The sequence below is a fragment of the Spermophilus citellus genome, assembly GCF_964194105.1.
Source record: "Spermophilus citellus genome assembly, chromosome: 2".
Classification (NCBI taxonomy): Eukaryota; Metazoa; Chordata; class Mammalia; order Rodentia; family Sciuridae; genus Spermophilus; species Spermophilus citellus.
This window is the reverse complement of record NC_138183.1, coordinates 79,016,927-79,033,346: the sequence shown is the minus strand read 5'-3', so window position 1 is coordinate 79,033,346 and position 16,420 is coordinate 79,016,927. Positions and strand designations below refer to the sequence as shown.

At 34.8% G+C, this 16,420-nt stretch overlaps 1 pseudogene across 1 annotated transcript in view; it reads left to right on the top strand.

The window, feature by feature from the left end:
- Positions 1-12,489: 12,489 nt before the first annotated feature.
- Positions 12,490-16,420, top strand: part of LOC308641534 (small ribosomal subunit protein eS4-like) — a 121,035-nt pseudogene continuing 117,104 nt past the window's right edge. Inside the window, exons 1-2 of the transcript in view lie at positions 12,490-12,558; positions 12,688-13,253. The product of the transcript in view is annotated as a small ribosomal subunit protein eS4-like (transcript). The remainder of the gene's footprint in view (positions 12,559-12,687; positions 13,254-16,420) is intronic.

The window sequence follows — 16,420 nt, the reverse complement described above, 5'->3', positions numbered from 1 at the left end:
CTTTCCGTCCCACCTCTCTGCCCTATCTAGAGTTCGTCTGTTCCTCCCATGCTCCCCCTGCCTACCCAACTATGAGTCAGTTACCTTGTATCAGAGAAAACATTTGGCATTTGTTTTTTGGGGGATTGGCTAAGTTCACTTAGAATTATCTTCTCTAACTCCATCCATTTACCTGCAAATGTCATGATTTTATTCTCTTTTATTGCTGAGTAAAATTCCATTGTGTATATATGCCACATTTTTTTTATCCACTCATCTACTGAAAGGCATCTAGGTTGGTTCCACAGTTTAGCTATTGTGAATGGTGCTGCTATAAACATTGATGTGGCCGTGTCCCTGTAGAATGATGTTTTTAAGTCCTTTGGGTATAGACTGAGAAGAGGGATAGCTGGGTCAAATGGTGATTCCATTCTCAGTTTTCCAAGGAATCTCCATACTGCTTTCTATATTGGCTACACCAATTTGCAGTCCTACCCAGCACTGTATGAGTGTGCCTTTTTCTCCACATCCTCACTAACACTTATTGTTGTTTGTCTTCAGAATAGCTGCCATTCTGACTGGAGTGAGATGATATCTTAGAGTAGTTTTGATTTGCATTTCTCTAATAGATAGAGATGATGAACATTTTTTCATATATTTGTTGATTGATTGTATATTCTCTTCTGAGAAGTGTCTGTCAGGTCCTTGGCTCATTTATTGATTGGGTTATTTGTTTTTTTGGTGTTTAGCTTTTTGAGTTCTTCATATATCCTAGAGATTAGTGCTCTATCTGATGTGTGAGGGATAAAAATTTGCTCTCAAGATGTAGGCTTTCTATTCATCCCACAGATTGTTTCTTTTGCTGAGAAGAAACTTTTTAATTTGAATCCATCCCACTTATTGATTCTTGGTTTTAATTCTTGCACTATAGGAGTCTTATTAAGGAAGTTGGAGCCTAATCCCACATGATGAAGATTAGGGCCTACTTTTTCTTCTATTAGGTGCAAGTCTCTGGTTTAACTCCTTGGTCCTTGATCCACTTTGAATTGAGTTTTGTGCATGGTGAGATAGGGGTTTAATTTCATTTTGTTGCATATGGATTTCCAGTTTTCCCAGCACCATTAAGAAGCTATCTTTTCTCCAATGCATGTTTTTGGCACCTTTGTCTAATATAAGATAATTGGAATTTTGTGGATTAGTCTATGTGTCCTCTATTCTGTACCTTTGGTCTACCAGTCTATTTTGGTGCCAATATCATGCTGGTTTTGTTACTATTGCTCTGCGGTATAGTTTAAGTTCTGGTATAGTGATGCTACCTGCTTCACTCTTCCTACTAAGGATTGCTTTAGCTATTCTGGGTCTCTTATTTTTCCAGATGAATTTCATGATTGCTTTTTCTATTTCTATGAGGAATGCCATTGGGATTTTGATCAGAATTGCATTAAATCTGTATAGTGCTTTTGGTAGTATGATCTTTTTGATAATATTAATTCAGCCTATCCAAGAGCAAGGTAGATCTTTCCATCTTCTAAAGTCTTTGATTTCTTTCTTTAGGGTTCTGTAATTTTCGTTGAATAGATCTTTCACCTCTTTTGTTGATTCCCAAGTATTTTATTTGTTTTGAGGCTATTGTAAATGAGGTAGTTTTCCTCATTTCCTTCTCAGAGGATTTGTCACTGATATATAGAAATGCCTTTGATTTATGGGCGTTGATTTTATATCCTGCTACTTTGCTGAATTCATTTACTAGTTCTAGAAGTTTTCTGGTGGAGCTTATTAGGTGTTCTAGGTATAGAATCATATTGTCAGCAAATAGTGCTAATTTAAGTTCTTCTTTTCCTGTGTGTATCCCTTTAATTTCTTTCATCTAATTTCTCTGGCCAGTGTTTCAAGAACTATGTTAAACAGAAGCTGTGAAACAGGGCATCCCTATCTTGTTCCAGTTTTTAGAGGGAATGCCTTTAAATTTTCTCCATTTAGAATGATGTTGGCCTGGGGCTTAGCACAGATAGCTTTTACAATGTTGAGGTATGTTCCTATTATCCCTAGTTTTTCTAGTGTTCTGAACATGAAGGGGTGCTATATTTTGTCAAATGCTTTTTCTGCATCTATTGAGATTATCATATGATTTTTATCTTTGAGTCTATTGATGTGATGAATTACATTTATTGATTTCCATATGTTGAACCAAACTTGCATCCCTGGGATGAATTCCACTTGATCTTGGTGCACAATCTTTTTGATGTGTTTTTGTATTTGATTTGCCAGAATCTTATTGAGAATTTTTGTATTTATATTCATTAGAGATATGGGTCTAAAGTTTTCTTTTTTTGATGTGTCTTTGCCTGGTTTTGGAATCAGGGTGATATTGGCTTCATAGAATGAGTTTGGAAGTGCTGCCTCTTGTTTTATTTCCTGAAATAAATTGAAGAGCATTGGTATTAGTTCTTCTTTAAAGGTCTTGTAGAGCTTGACTGTGTATTCATCAGGTCCTGGGTTTTTCTTGGTTGGTAGACTTTTGATGGTGTCTTCTATTTCATCACTTGATATTGGTCTGTTAAAATTGTGTATATCATCCTGATTTAATTTGGGCAAGTCATATGACTTAAGAATTTGTCGATGCCTTCAATATCTTTTATTTTATTGGAGTATAAGTTTTCAAAATAACTTCTAATTATCCTCTGTATTTCTGTAGTATCTGTTGTGATATTACCTTTTTCATCACGTATGCCCATAATTTGATTTTTCTCTCTCCTTCTCTTCATTAGTGCATCTAAGGGTCTGTCAATCTTATTTATTTTTTCAAAGAACCATCTTTTTGTTTTGTCAGTTTTTTCAATTGTTTCTCTTTTTTTGATTTCATTGATTTCAGCTCTAACTTTAATTATTTCTTGACTTCTGCTGCTTCTGGTGTTGATTTGTTCTTCTTTTTATAAGGCTTTGAGATGTAATGTTAGCTCATTTATTTGTTGACTTTTTCTTCTTTTAAGAAATGAACTCCATGCAATAAACATTCCTCTTAGAACTGCTTTCATAATATCCCATAGATTTCTATATGTTGTGTTTATGTTCTCATTTACCTCTAAGAATTTTTTAATCTCCTCCTTGATGTCTTCTGCAACCCATTGTTCATTCAGTAGCATATTATTTAGTCTTAAGGTGTTGGACTAATTTTTATTTTTTATTTTGTCATTGATTTCCAATTTCATTCCCATTATGATCTGATAAAATGCAAGGTAGTATCTCCACTTTTTTGTATTTGCTAAGAGTTGCTCTGTGGCATGTTATATGGTCTATTTTAGAGAAGGATCCCTGTGCTGCTGAGATGAAAGTGTATCTGCTTGATGCAGGTTGAAATATTCTATGTATGTCAGTTAAGTCAAAGTTATTAATTGTATTATTAAGATCTATAGTTTCTTTATTCAAATTTTGTTTGAAAGATCTATCCAGTGATAAAAGAGGTGTGTTAAAGTAACCCAAGATTATTGTGTTGTGTTCAATTTGACATTTGAACTTGAGAAGAATTTGTTTGATGAACATAGTTTCTCCATTGGGCATATATATTTATGATTGTTATGTCTTATTGGTGTATGGTTCCCTTGAGCAGTATTTAATGTCCATCTTTATCCCTTTTGACTAACTTTGGCTTGAAGTCTACTTTATTTAATATGAGATGGAAACCCCTACTTGCTTCCTCAATCAATATGAGTGGTATGAGTTTTCCCAACCTTTCACCTTCAGTCTGTGTATGTCTTTTCCTATCAGATGAGTCTCCTGGGGTAGCATATTTTTGGGTATTTTTAATCCAATCTGCTAGCATATGTCTTTTGATTGGTGAGTATAAGCCATTAACATTCAGGGTTATTATTGAGACATGGTTTGTATTCTCAGCCATGTTTGTTTATTTTTGTTATTCAACTTGACTTGATTTTCTTCTTTGATTAGTTTTTCCTTTAGGGTACTACCTCCCTCTGCTGATCTTCATTGTTGTTTTTTGTTTCCTCTTCATGGAATATTTTTCCAAAGATGTTTTATAGTGCCGGTTTTCTAGCTATAAATTCTTTTAACTTTTGTTTATCATGGAAAGTTTTTATTTCATCATCAAATCTAAAGCTTACTTTTGCTGGATACAGGATTCTTGGTATCATTCCTTTTTTTTTTTTCAGAGCTTGATATATGTTGTTCCAGGATCTTCTAGGATCTGTGTTGAAACACCTGCTGTTATCCCAATTGGTTTTCCCCTGTATGTAATCTGATTCCATTCTCTCGTGGCTTTTAAAATTCTCTTCTTATTCTGTATGTTGGGCATTTTTATTATAATGTGCCTTGGTGTGGATCTATTGTGATTTTGTACATTTGGAGTCTTGTAGGCTTCTTGAATTTCAATTTCCAATTTATTCTTCATGTTTGGGAAGTTTTCTGACATTATTTCATTGAATAGATTGTTCATTCCTTTGGTTTGGACCTCTAGCCTTCCTCTATCCCAATAACTCTTAAATTTGGTCTTTTTATGTTATCCCATATTTCTTGGATGTTCTGCTCATGGTTTTTTACCATTATCACTGTGTGGTCTATGTTCTTTTCAAGATTATATATTTTATTTTCATTGTCTGATGTTCTGTCTTCCAAGAGTTCTACTCTGTTGGTGATATTTTCTTTTGAGCTTTTAATTTGGTTTATTGTTTATTTCATTTCAAGGATTTCTATTTGGCTTTTGTTTTACAACCTCTATCTCCTTGTTGAGGTGATCTTTTGCTTCTTGGATTTGTTTATGTAGCTCCTTGTCAAATTGATCTTTCACTGCCTGCATTTATTCTCTTATTTCTTCTTTGAGATCCCAGAACATTTTAACTATGTACATCCTGAACTCCTTCTCTGTAACTTCTTTTGCTGTGGCTGCCAATGATTCTAAGGATGTGGTGTCTTCATCTGTTTGGAGCACTTTATTCCCTTGTTTTTTCATGTTGCTGGTGTGTCTTCCTTTCCAGTTCTGTGGGTCCGGAGTGTTATTGTTTTTACCCTATAGGTTTGTAGTGCTCTTGTAGGGTTCCAAGATCTCTCTTTCATGGGGAAGGAAAATGTTAACAGATCCCAATACCAATCATATACCCTCTATGAACAATTTGTTGTTATTAAGATGTTTACAGTTTATTCTCACTGTACAGAAATGATGAGTTCAATTATTATCTAAAATATAATCAGTAGTTTTGTAAAAAGGTTTACAGTTTCTAAATGTGGACAATGAACTGGGGATGGGGCGTAGATCAATATGCTGAGGAGATAGGATGAGAGGATTTAAAGTTAATATATCTTAGGAAATGTGAAAGAGAAATCTAATGAAGAGAGTTAGTAGTAAAAGAATAGACAGGAAATAATTTAGGGTAGACAAGTAGGTGGGAAGACAGTAAAGTACATAAAATAAATACACATATGTATTTAGAAAAATACAGGATGTTAAAATAGTAAAATTTGGAGGGGGAAAGAAAAATGAAAGAAGAAAAAAGAAAAGAAAAAAGGGCACATACAACACCTCTATATTATACTATTCAGATGACTCAGTCCTCAAAAATCATGCAAAGTTCTTGATTTCACATATATTGGGGATGTAAGGGCCAGAGGATAGAGGAGTAGAAAAGAAAGAGAGAGAGAGAAAAGAAAAAAATACTCTCTCTCTCTCTCTCTCTCTCTCTCAATGGAAGAAACCAGGGTTGTTGCTAGTTTTAGAGATCCATTTCTTTCCTGCTTCTTTTCTCAACCAATAGTGGGGGTTGTCTGTTGTAAGCTGGTGTCTCTGCCCTCAGGATGGTGGAGGTAGCCAGGGTGGGAAGACTGATCCTGGTGTAGGGTGCCTGGAAGCCCGGAGTGGCACCCGAAGGTCCCTGTAGGGAGATTGCAACTCTTTTTGGGACCGCTCATGACTTGAGCACCCCGTACTATCTCCCTATCTTGCTTGGAGATTCCCAATTCCTGGTCTCTCTGTTAGGCTCCAAACTTTAGCCCCATTTCCCTCTGCCTTAGCGGTTCCCAATTGTGGGACCTCTTGCACTGGGGCTCCCATGGGCGTTGCCCTGGTCAACTGCATACCTGTCCAACTGAGAGTTGTTTTGAGTTGGGCAGTTACTGTGTTGGGTTACTGCCACTGGGGAGGGGGAGAGTTGGAAATCTGGTATCTGGCTAGCTGGAGATTCAGTCTGGGAGCTGTCCCCACCAAATATGGCAAGGGAGGTGAGCCAAGATGGAGACAGGGTGTCTGGTGAGGTGGGGGGAGCCAGGTGACAGTGTTGTACTGTGGATAGGTAGCAGCTGAGTGACCTGCATGGGAGCAGAGCAAAGTCTGGAGTTCTGCAGAGATGCTGATAGGTGATTCTGCTACAGTACTACCAAGCTCTGAATTTGCTGGAACTTTGGGCTTTGGGTTTTGGGAGCCAGGAGTCCGGAGTCCTGCTCGAATGCTGAGGGCCGGAGCCCTGTGTGGTATCACAGTGCTGGTGATTTCTGTGGAAAGCAGCTGTATAGGGGTCCTCTAACACTCTCAGGGATGCAATATTCCAACTTGATGAGATCTGGATCACGTAGTGACACAGAATGCTGCCTCCCTCTGGCCTGCCATCTTTGTTTCTCTATTGTTTCATACTTTTTAAGTGTCTCTTTCTAAGGGAGACTATTGAGTGAATGAGTATGAATAGTTCAATAAAGTTTTACACATCAGTTCCACTCAAAGTTTATTTTTATTTTCATCAATAGTGTAGGAGACTGTTATCTACACACTTGTCCAAACTCGATATTAAATTTCTGTTTTATGTTTGCTAATGGTACAGGTAAGGATTACATATCACTTATATTATTTTATATTAAATTATGAGGGGATTTGGGGTATAGCTCATTTGGTAGAGTGCCTCCCTTGCATGAACAAGGCCCTGGGTTCGATCCCCAGCACACACACACACACACAATTTATAAGGAAAATAAGAAAATAAATTTATGCCAATTTAGCTAACTTATTATTGATGCTAATTTAGCTTTGTATTTTTCCATATGTGCCTAGTCTATTCCCTTTTTTATTTTTGTTTTGGTGGGGGGACAAGTTCTTACAATGTTGCCTAGGCTGGCCTTGAACTTGTGGGCTCAAGCAATCTTCCTGCCTCATCCTAACAGCTGGAAATACCAGTCACATGCCACCACACCTAGCTGCCTACTTGAAGAATTTATCAATGGAATGATATTTCATGTTAATGTCATTTTTCACCTTAATATTATGTAGTCTCTGGGTCCTTTAATTAATATTCTCTTCATTTTATGCCTTTACCTACACAGAAGACCCCAAATGATTTCATCCTTTATTTCCCAAGTCAGCATTTTCTTTCTTTCTTTTTGTTTTATTTAATTTCTCAAATTTTGTATAAGAGAGGATGGCAGGTATTGCATTTTCCTCACTACCTGTTTGAAGTGGAGAAAAGCTGAGTTGTTTTATATTTCCTTTCTTCTCAAATCTGGCTGTTTCCTGCAGTACATAATTGTTTCTTTGACTTTACAAATACTTTCTATTGCTGATAGAAAATGTCACAGCTTGTATGAGTGCCAGTTGCAGCCAATTATACACTAAATAATCTGCATTGGCACGGAGAGGCTTGGCAGAATGCATTACACTTCGGTGAGATAAAATTTTGCATTGATAAATTGTGCTGGTGTGGGATTTGACCTCAAGTTAAATCACTGCTGTCTGGACTGAAGCAGTGACAGTCATTCAAGTTTTCAACTTCCATGACGGCCTGAATACTGAAATAATATGTTTAGATATGTTACTATTAAAACATGTATAAAAACAAAGTGGCCATGTGTAGGGCTTCTTTCTTCTTCTTCTAAATTCTCTAGTTTCACCAAGGTTGAGCTCTTTTACTTGTCTCCTCCTATAGAAATAGTGATATAAATATCTGTTCAACAAGCATGTAGCATATTGGTTTAAATTTTTTTTTTTAAAACTATATTTAATTACCTGTTTGGTTTAAGTTTTATGTTAAACAAATCAAAATCATTTGGTATTTATTGTAAAAGTAGTTTGTACCTTCAAGGTATGTTTTCACATTTTCAATTTGAATTAAATTTGTTCACACCTTAGGATAACAATGCTTGCAAGAGTGTAAATAATTAAAATAATAACCAACTTAAAAATATTTAATGTTGTGAATCATGTAAATTCAAACACCCGATGTTTGACAAAACATTAATGTATTAACTTTACATTATCATAAATTGATAACATCATATTTAAGATTAAAATTATGTATGCTGACATAGTATGCAGCTGTTGTAGTATGATTAGAAAAAAAATGTAAGGACAAGGAAAAATGTTTATAACCATGTAAAGTGAATAAAGCATCATATTAAAATATGATTGTGGGCTGGGTTGTGGCTCAGTGGTAGAGCACTTGCTTCCCATGTGTGAGGCACTGGGTTCGATTCTCAGTACCACATATAAATAAATGAATAAAATAAAGATCCATAACGACTAAAAATATTTTTAAAAAATATGATTGCAGGCCTACATATAGAATCCAATGACAATAGCTACCATTTATTTTTAGAATTAAGTTTTATTCATCTCACTACTATATTGTCTTTTCAATTAAAAATTCCTTTGTATTAAGTTCCAACAATGGCTAATGTTCATTCAGTTCTTCAATGGCAATAGCTTTCATTAAACACAAATCAGTAAGTCACTTGATGTTTATGTTATGCAATTAACCTGTAGATGAACAGGAAGATTTATTCCCTATAATCTTTTAACAGCCTTGAAAACTTGGTCCTAAATAGGTCTGGATAGAAACAAGGATGATATTAATATTATTAAAAAGCCAGTCAGAACAGATGCTTTCAAACACAGCAGACAAAATAATACTTCAGTATTGGAGCTGGGCATATACTCTGGATAGAAGTGGCACAGGGTCTTCTAGCACAGGCCGATAGAGCCCTGGCTTTTATACCCAGAATAGTCTGACAAATAATGCATTTAGTTTACAAAGGGAAGGTATACAGAGATCCTAGTTTTAACTTTGTCAGTTTTCTTTTGAGTCTTATTTTCCATATATATAAAATAAATGATTGCAAGAATGAGATAATACATTTGAGAAAACACTAAAATTTGCATGCATAAAAGAAGCCATGAGATCTTAACAGTCATTAATGGAATATCGCTATATTTTATTTATTTATTTGTATATTGCAGAAAAAATTGGCAGTCTAACTCTCAATTACAGCATAGTGAGTCCTGTGGCTGAATTTTGACAAAATAATTCTGATTTCAGATTATGTATACTGATTCAACCCGAAAGAATCTGTCCCTGTGAATTTTGAATAATGACCAAAAATTCCAAGTGTATAGGAAGTTATTTTCATCTGATTTAAAAAACCATATTTGTTTTACAAAGTAAAACATTTTGTGTTTAACAAAGTATTTGTTAGTTATGGGCACAGGGCTTAAAGTTTGTTTATTTCCTATGTTAAATCCTTCCAGGCTGATTCTAATTTGCTAAACATTTATAATACAGTATTTGTAATTTATTAATCCTATGAAATTTTTGCTTTCCCACTCTTATTTAAAATTCAGTTTCTTTCTTCAAAGTTTTCTATTCTACATAGTATAATTTCAGTTGATATCGGAGTTCACTGACCTCATCTTTGTATTGCAGTGTCATGTAGACTGAATATAGAATCTGGTATTTTTTGTACACACAGATAAAGCAGATTTATACTTCCTTTTTGCACTCTATTAAATATGTACGTTATGAAAATTCTGAGCTTAATTTTGGAAAGCTTACACAAACAAGTATCAGAAACTCAGACAATTCTTAGTTTACTATATATGCCACCTTTTAATGTCAGCATTTCAGAAGCACAATTTGCTATTTATCTGTGGTTGGAATGATAAAATATATATTTCTAGCAATAGTTAATGGGCACAGAACTAGTAGTTGTAGTAGTAAGGACAACTTTGAATACCCTCTAGAAACCAAAGACAAACACACTGTTTATTTGTCCCAAATGGTTAAATCAAATTTTTCCCTAAGCATTTTATATATATATATATATATATATATATATATATATATATTATATATATTTATATTTGTGTGTATACATATATATGTATATTGACCTAAAGATCCATAACTTAAGAATTACTTATGTCAATTACAAGTCTCATTTATTACTTAGGGCAAATATATGTTTTATATCCTCAAGAGGCTGTTTTTATATAAATTTATTTAATTTTTCTAGCAAACATTGAAACATTATGACATTACAGATTGACTTCTGTTTTGCCACCTATCTTATTACAAGGAGACATTCATTTTACATGTTATTCTTCTGATTTTAAAAACCATATTCATGTTTAACATATTTATGGACCAACTCATTTCACACCACACACATACACAAGCCCACAAATCCTATAACATAGTCTTAAGTATTTTTCTTTTCAAGGAAATGATTAAAATGGCTAGTTGAACAAAATGGGGATGATTCTTTACCCTCCCCACCTTCTTGTTCTGGTCACCCAGCTGGTCTTAGACCTTCTTTCACTGGTAGAAAGTCTTGGGTCAGATGCCCTTGCCATGTTCCTCCTACCATGAACGAGACCTTGGCATCATCATCCTATGTTCCTTTTGCTTACATTTTTTTTCTTCTTCTTCATCTTATCTAAATGCTGTCCTTCTTTCCAGGGTATCTCCAGTCGTAAGGATTTTACGAAAATTCTCTATCCTTACTAATCTGCTGACACTGAGCACACTCATTTTGAACTCTCTTAGTACGTATTTACATCACAGCTAACACTAGACTGCAGATATTTAAGCAACATTTAGAGGCCATTTAGTCAAATTACATGCATGTAAGATTTCACTGTCTTTTACTCCTCACAAAGCCTTAGTTGCATTAATTGTGATCCTTAGAAAAATAGCCATCATTTTTGTGGAATAAATCAAATATCATTTTCTTCTCTGGACATACTGGCTCAAAGATATTGCCAATGAATGTATATCAATATATTTTGAGAAAATATAAAATGACTTCCCAGAAGAGATAAAAGTCCTGATTATCAAGACACACCAGCTTGCCAGCTTTAAGTAAAGGAAATGTCACAGAGATTCAGAATAAGTGAGAAAGGCAGTATGTTTTATAAATGGATGGTGGGAAACTTCAGTCTGAGGCCTCCCAGTGAAGGACAGTAGAGGTGAAAATGCTTGACATCTTACTTTTCGACATCTTAGTCTTCAGAGAGTGAAATTTCTATGTAGCCACATTCTCTTTTTTCACACTTAATACTTGATGTTGATGATGGACAATGGCAACAATGATGACAATGATAATAATTATGTTATTATGTAAATTGGTTAAAGATGACCCTTCTCTATTAACCCCTATACTATTTACTTCTTCACAGAAAGCTAGGACTGTTAGCGCAAAGCCCTCTGATGCTGAACTCACATCTTTACACATCCAATTTCTTTGTTTTTTTTTTCTATTTGTTTAAAACTTTTTAAAAAAAGCAAATAAAAATTTTGCATACTTACAATATTGAAAATAGGATGTTTTAACAATTACTTATGTATTTTTAATTGACAAAATAGTATGTGCTTGTGTACAACAATATGGTTTGAAATTCATACACTGTGAAGTGGTTAAAACAAGCTAATTTCCACTGGCATTAAATTATAGCCCCAAGGTTCTTTCCATGCAAGGCACACCTAAGACTCATGGTTTGAAGAAGCATCTGAAGCAAGTAGCAGCTCCACACTATTGGATACTGGATAATGCCTTAACCGTTGTGGCTAAGTGAGTAGGTTCTGGCAAGAGGTGGCGGGAGGGTGGGGATTAGAAAATAAAGACTCACGTGCACAGATTTTGAAGATAACAGCTGGGATTGGGTGGAGTGCTGCTCTCTGATGAAGAAGCAGGTCCAAATAATTACTCCAGAAATCTTTATTACATACGTCTCATTAATATATAAAGAAAACACCATAGTATTGCACATAATATTAAAAACTATGCAAGCATTAGTTTTATATTCATGAAAGTTACAGAGTTTGCAACATTATGCAGTTTATTCCTCTGTTACATACTACAGTTGCAATGTACAATGTTAAGAGCTTTGTGTAGCTCTCAAGAAAGTTCATTTTTAAAAGTTATTGTTCTGGGAGCAGGTTCAGGAGCAGCAGAGCTGGTGAAACATTGTGGTTGTCTAGCAAAGAGTTCTTTTATTCCCAGGAGCTGTGTGCCTGAGATAAATGTTGAGGCTGATAATACTCTAGCACAGTCTTTCCTCATGGAGGGCATTACTATAGCAACTAGGCATCTTGTACCTTTGCAAGAAACTTCCCCAGGCACAGCCATGAAATCATCAGGGACTCCAATTTCAGACACTGCTCTACCATTTACTGTCACCGCTCTCCACAGAATAAGTTGAACAGTGTGTTTGTTCCTTGCCCATCCACTTGTTCCCACAAGCAGAGAATGTCTTTCATCATTTTCATAAGGAACAGACTTAAGTATGCCTTAATAGGAGATGAAGTAAAGAAGATTGTGAAACAATATTCTTTTTTAAAATTTTATTTTTCTGATTATTCTGTATTTTATTTATCAAGAATCCAATTGTTGAACAATTAGGCTACTTATGCTTTTTATATTTTTTCATAATTATGTTTACTAATTGTTTTACAAATCTTTATTAAGACTGATAACAAAGTCTGAACTGATATATTCTACCTTGCTGGTTTTATGAATGTCATCAGCATTTACAAGACCATATAAAATTTCCATCTGATCCATGACACCAAAGGTTGCTTTGCTATTTATTCATTGTATTACACCTGAGGGGGCCAAGTACATGTTGTGCAAAGTGAGACAGATCTTTGTGGGTACAAAAAGAACCCATCATCTAGTGACTCACAATACTCATATAATTTGCTACCCAAATCCTCTCATCAAGATGAATGACACCATTCAGATTGATTTGAAGACTATCAGCATTGCTGATCTCATTAAGTGGTAAAGTGTATGGTGACCAGAAGTGTTAACTTGGGTAGAATTGGTGTAATCACCAACATGGAGTAGCATCCTGGATCCTTTGATGTGGTTCATATAAACTATGTCCAAGGCAACAGCTTTGCAGCTTGGCTATCCACATTCTCATTATTGGTAAAGGCAACAAACCAAGGATTTCTCTTCCCTTAGGAAAAAGAGAGAGAAAAGAGACTGGTGGCCAAAAAGAGAAACAGGTGAAATGAATGGTTAGGTGACATTCTTGGAAAGGAAATGTCTTTGTATTTGATTAAAGGTAATGTATCATGATCAATATATATTTATATATCAATTAATACATTATTAATTATAAAATTAATTATAATTAATTTATATAACTTATAATTATATAAAATCAATATATTACATGATTAATATAATATATTATCATATATTAATAAATTAATATTAACAATAAATTAATATATTATATGATTGTGTATAATATATTAATTATGTAATATATTGATCCATGTATTATATAATTAATATATAATTATATAAAATATATAAATTATATAACATATTAATTAATATATATATTGTGTGTGTGTGTATGTGTATATATATATATATATATATATATATATAGTGTGTGTGTGTGTGTGTATATATATATATATACTGGTAATGTGATAAGATATATCCCAAAAGCTCAGTTTTAGCAATTCAGTATATTTGTTTTGCATAATCCATGAAACTGCACCCAGCATGTGTTAGTTATAGAGAAGATAAACTCTCTAGTTACAAATGACCCCAAACTGTGGCTGCCCTTTGCAGCTCTCTGACCCAGAGACTCCCTGACTTGCTGCTAAGCATTGCTTAGATCTCTCCAACTCTCCTCTCCCTCCAGCATTCCCTTACCCTCTTCCCTTGTATGGAGTGGCCTCATACCACTGTCTCTTGAAGGTTTACTGGCATGAGCAATTCCTCTCATGCAACCTTGACCCAGAGATGCCCATGAAAGCTTGCTGTGCAATACTATAGTGTTTCCTTTGATCAACTCTGAAATCTTCAAATTCACTACAGATGCACATGGAAAAGCTAAAGTAGTACAAAAGTTAGTATCCTTTCTACTTTAGACCTTAGCCATACTCTTAAGATAAATACATCCAGAAATATCCCAAGTACATGTTTGCATATGCATGTTGTATTAGTTTGCCGTGGCTGCCATAACAAAAGAGCATTTTGGGTAGTTTAAATTACAGAAATTTATTTTCTCACATTTTTGAAGTCTAGACATCCAAGAACAAGATTTGCCTGGTTTGATTTCTCCTGAGTCCTCTTCCCTTGGCTTGTAGATGGCCCCTTTCTGCTCTGTTCTCTCATGGCCTTTCCTCAGGGCACTCATCTTTGGTGTGGCCCTGTAGATCCTAATATCCTATTCTTATAAAGGTATCACATTAAACAGGTCCTACCCTAAATCTCATTTTACCTTAATCGCCTCTTTAAAGTCTTCAAGTACAGTCACATTCTGAGTTACTGGGTGTTGGGCCTTCAACATATGGATTTTGTGGAACACAATTCAGCCCTAAACACCCTAAACACATGTATATGTATGTTTCCTTTAGAAAAATATTAATGTATTTTTAATAATCACATTTCCCTTGGCCTTTTTCATTTACTCTATCTTGATGGTCTTTTCATATCATATAGCAGCAATACATCCACCTCATTATTTAAATGGCTGTAGGGTATTTTGTTATCTTATTTTTTTTGGTCTGGACAAAACAATTAGGCTGTTATGCTTTTTATATATTTTCATAATTATGTTTACTAATTGTTTCACAAATATAGGGTACCAGTTTACACTTTGACCAATAGCATACGTGAAATAACCCATACCCTGGCCACAATTCTATATTATCTGATGTTTTCATCTTTGTTAACTAAGTACTTGAAAACAACATTCAATGCAATTTTAATTTGAATTTCCTTATTTAAGAGTAGGGGTTGAGGGCTGGGGTTGTAGCTCAGTGGTGGAATGCTTGTCTAGCACTTGTAGGTACCAGATTTGATCCTCAGCACTGCATAAAAATAAATAAATAAAATAAAGGTATAGTGTTCATCTACAACTAACAAAATCTGCTTTAAAAAATAGGGGGCTGGGATTGTGGCTCAGCAGTAGAGCGCTCACCTGTCATGTGCGAGACCCTGCATTCGATCCTCAGCAGTACATAAAAATAAATAAGTTAAATAAAAGTATTGTGTCCAACTACAATTAAAAAATAAATATTAAAAATCTAGCCAGTTGCAGTGGATGTCTAGACTTCAAAACATATTAAATAATTTAAGTCATAAAGTATTTCTTTCCTACAAAAGAAGATCTGTAATACCAGCAGCTTGGGAGGCTGAAACAGTAAGACGATGAGTTCAAAGTCAGCCTCAGCAAAAGCAGGCACTAAGCAACTCAGTGAGACCTTGTCTCCAAATAAAATACAAAAAGGGCTGGGGATGTGGCTCAATGGTTGAGGGTCCCTGAGTTCAATCCCTGGTAGCAAAAAAAATTTGTTGAACTTTCTTTTCTTGCACCTGCTCCTTCTCCTTTTAAAAAAATTTTTTTTGTAGTTGTGGATGGACAGAATACCTTTATTTTATTTGTTCATTTATATGTGGTGCTAGGATTGAACCCAGTGTCTCACACATGCTAGGCAAGTGCTCTTGCCACTGAGCTACAGCCCCAGCCCTCCTTCTCCTTCTTATACTGGTATTAAACCCAAGGCCTCAAGCATGTAAAACATATACTCTACCACTACAACCCCAGCCACATCTTTGCATTTTTAAGGCTGTTTGTATTTCTTGTCAGTTACCTGTTTAAATCTTTCATTCTTTTTCTCTCATTGGATTTCTGGTATTTTTCTTAGTGATTTATTTGTCAGAGTTTTACATAAAAGGGGAGGGTAGGGAGAGAGGGAAATGTGTCATGTGTGGTTTTATCAGTGCTATAGGTGTGACATAGGTTCAGAACTCCTGGGTCTTCTTGAGCCTCTTCCTGAGCAAATGGTTTTTGGAACCAAACCATCTTAGCCATGGTAATGCAGGCACAAATATGAAGCACATTTCCATCCCCATGTCTCATAATCTCTTGCTATGGTTAAGATAATACACACACACACACACACACACACACACACACACACACACACACATATTCTTTTAAAAAAGACAGAGAAAATTTTGATTTTGAATACCTGTAGTTGATTCCATGCAGGTACTTTCCACAACTGTAGTTTTTCTTCTAAACATATAATTGAATGAACTTAATGCATAATTACATATTAAATAATTTAGGTCATAAAGTATTTCTTTTCTACAAAAGAAGATCTCAATTTCAATCAGTGGCATGTGGAGTTATCTTGTTATT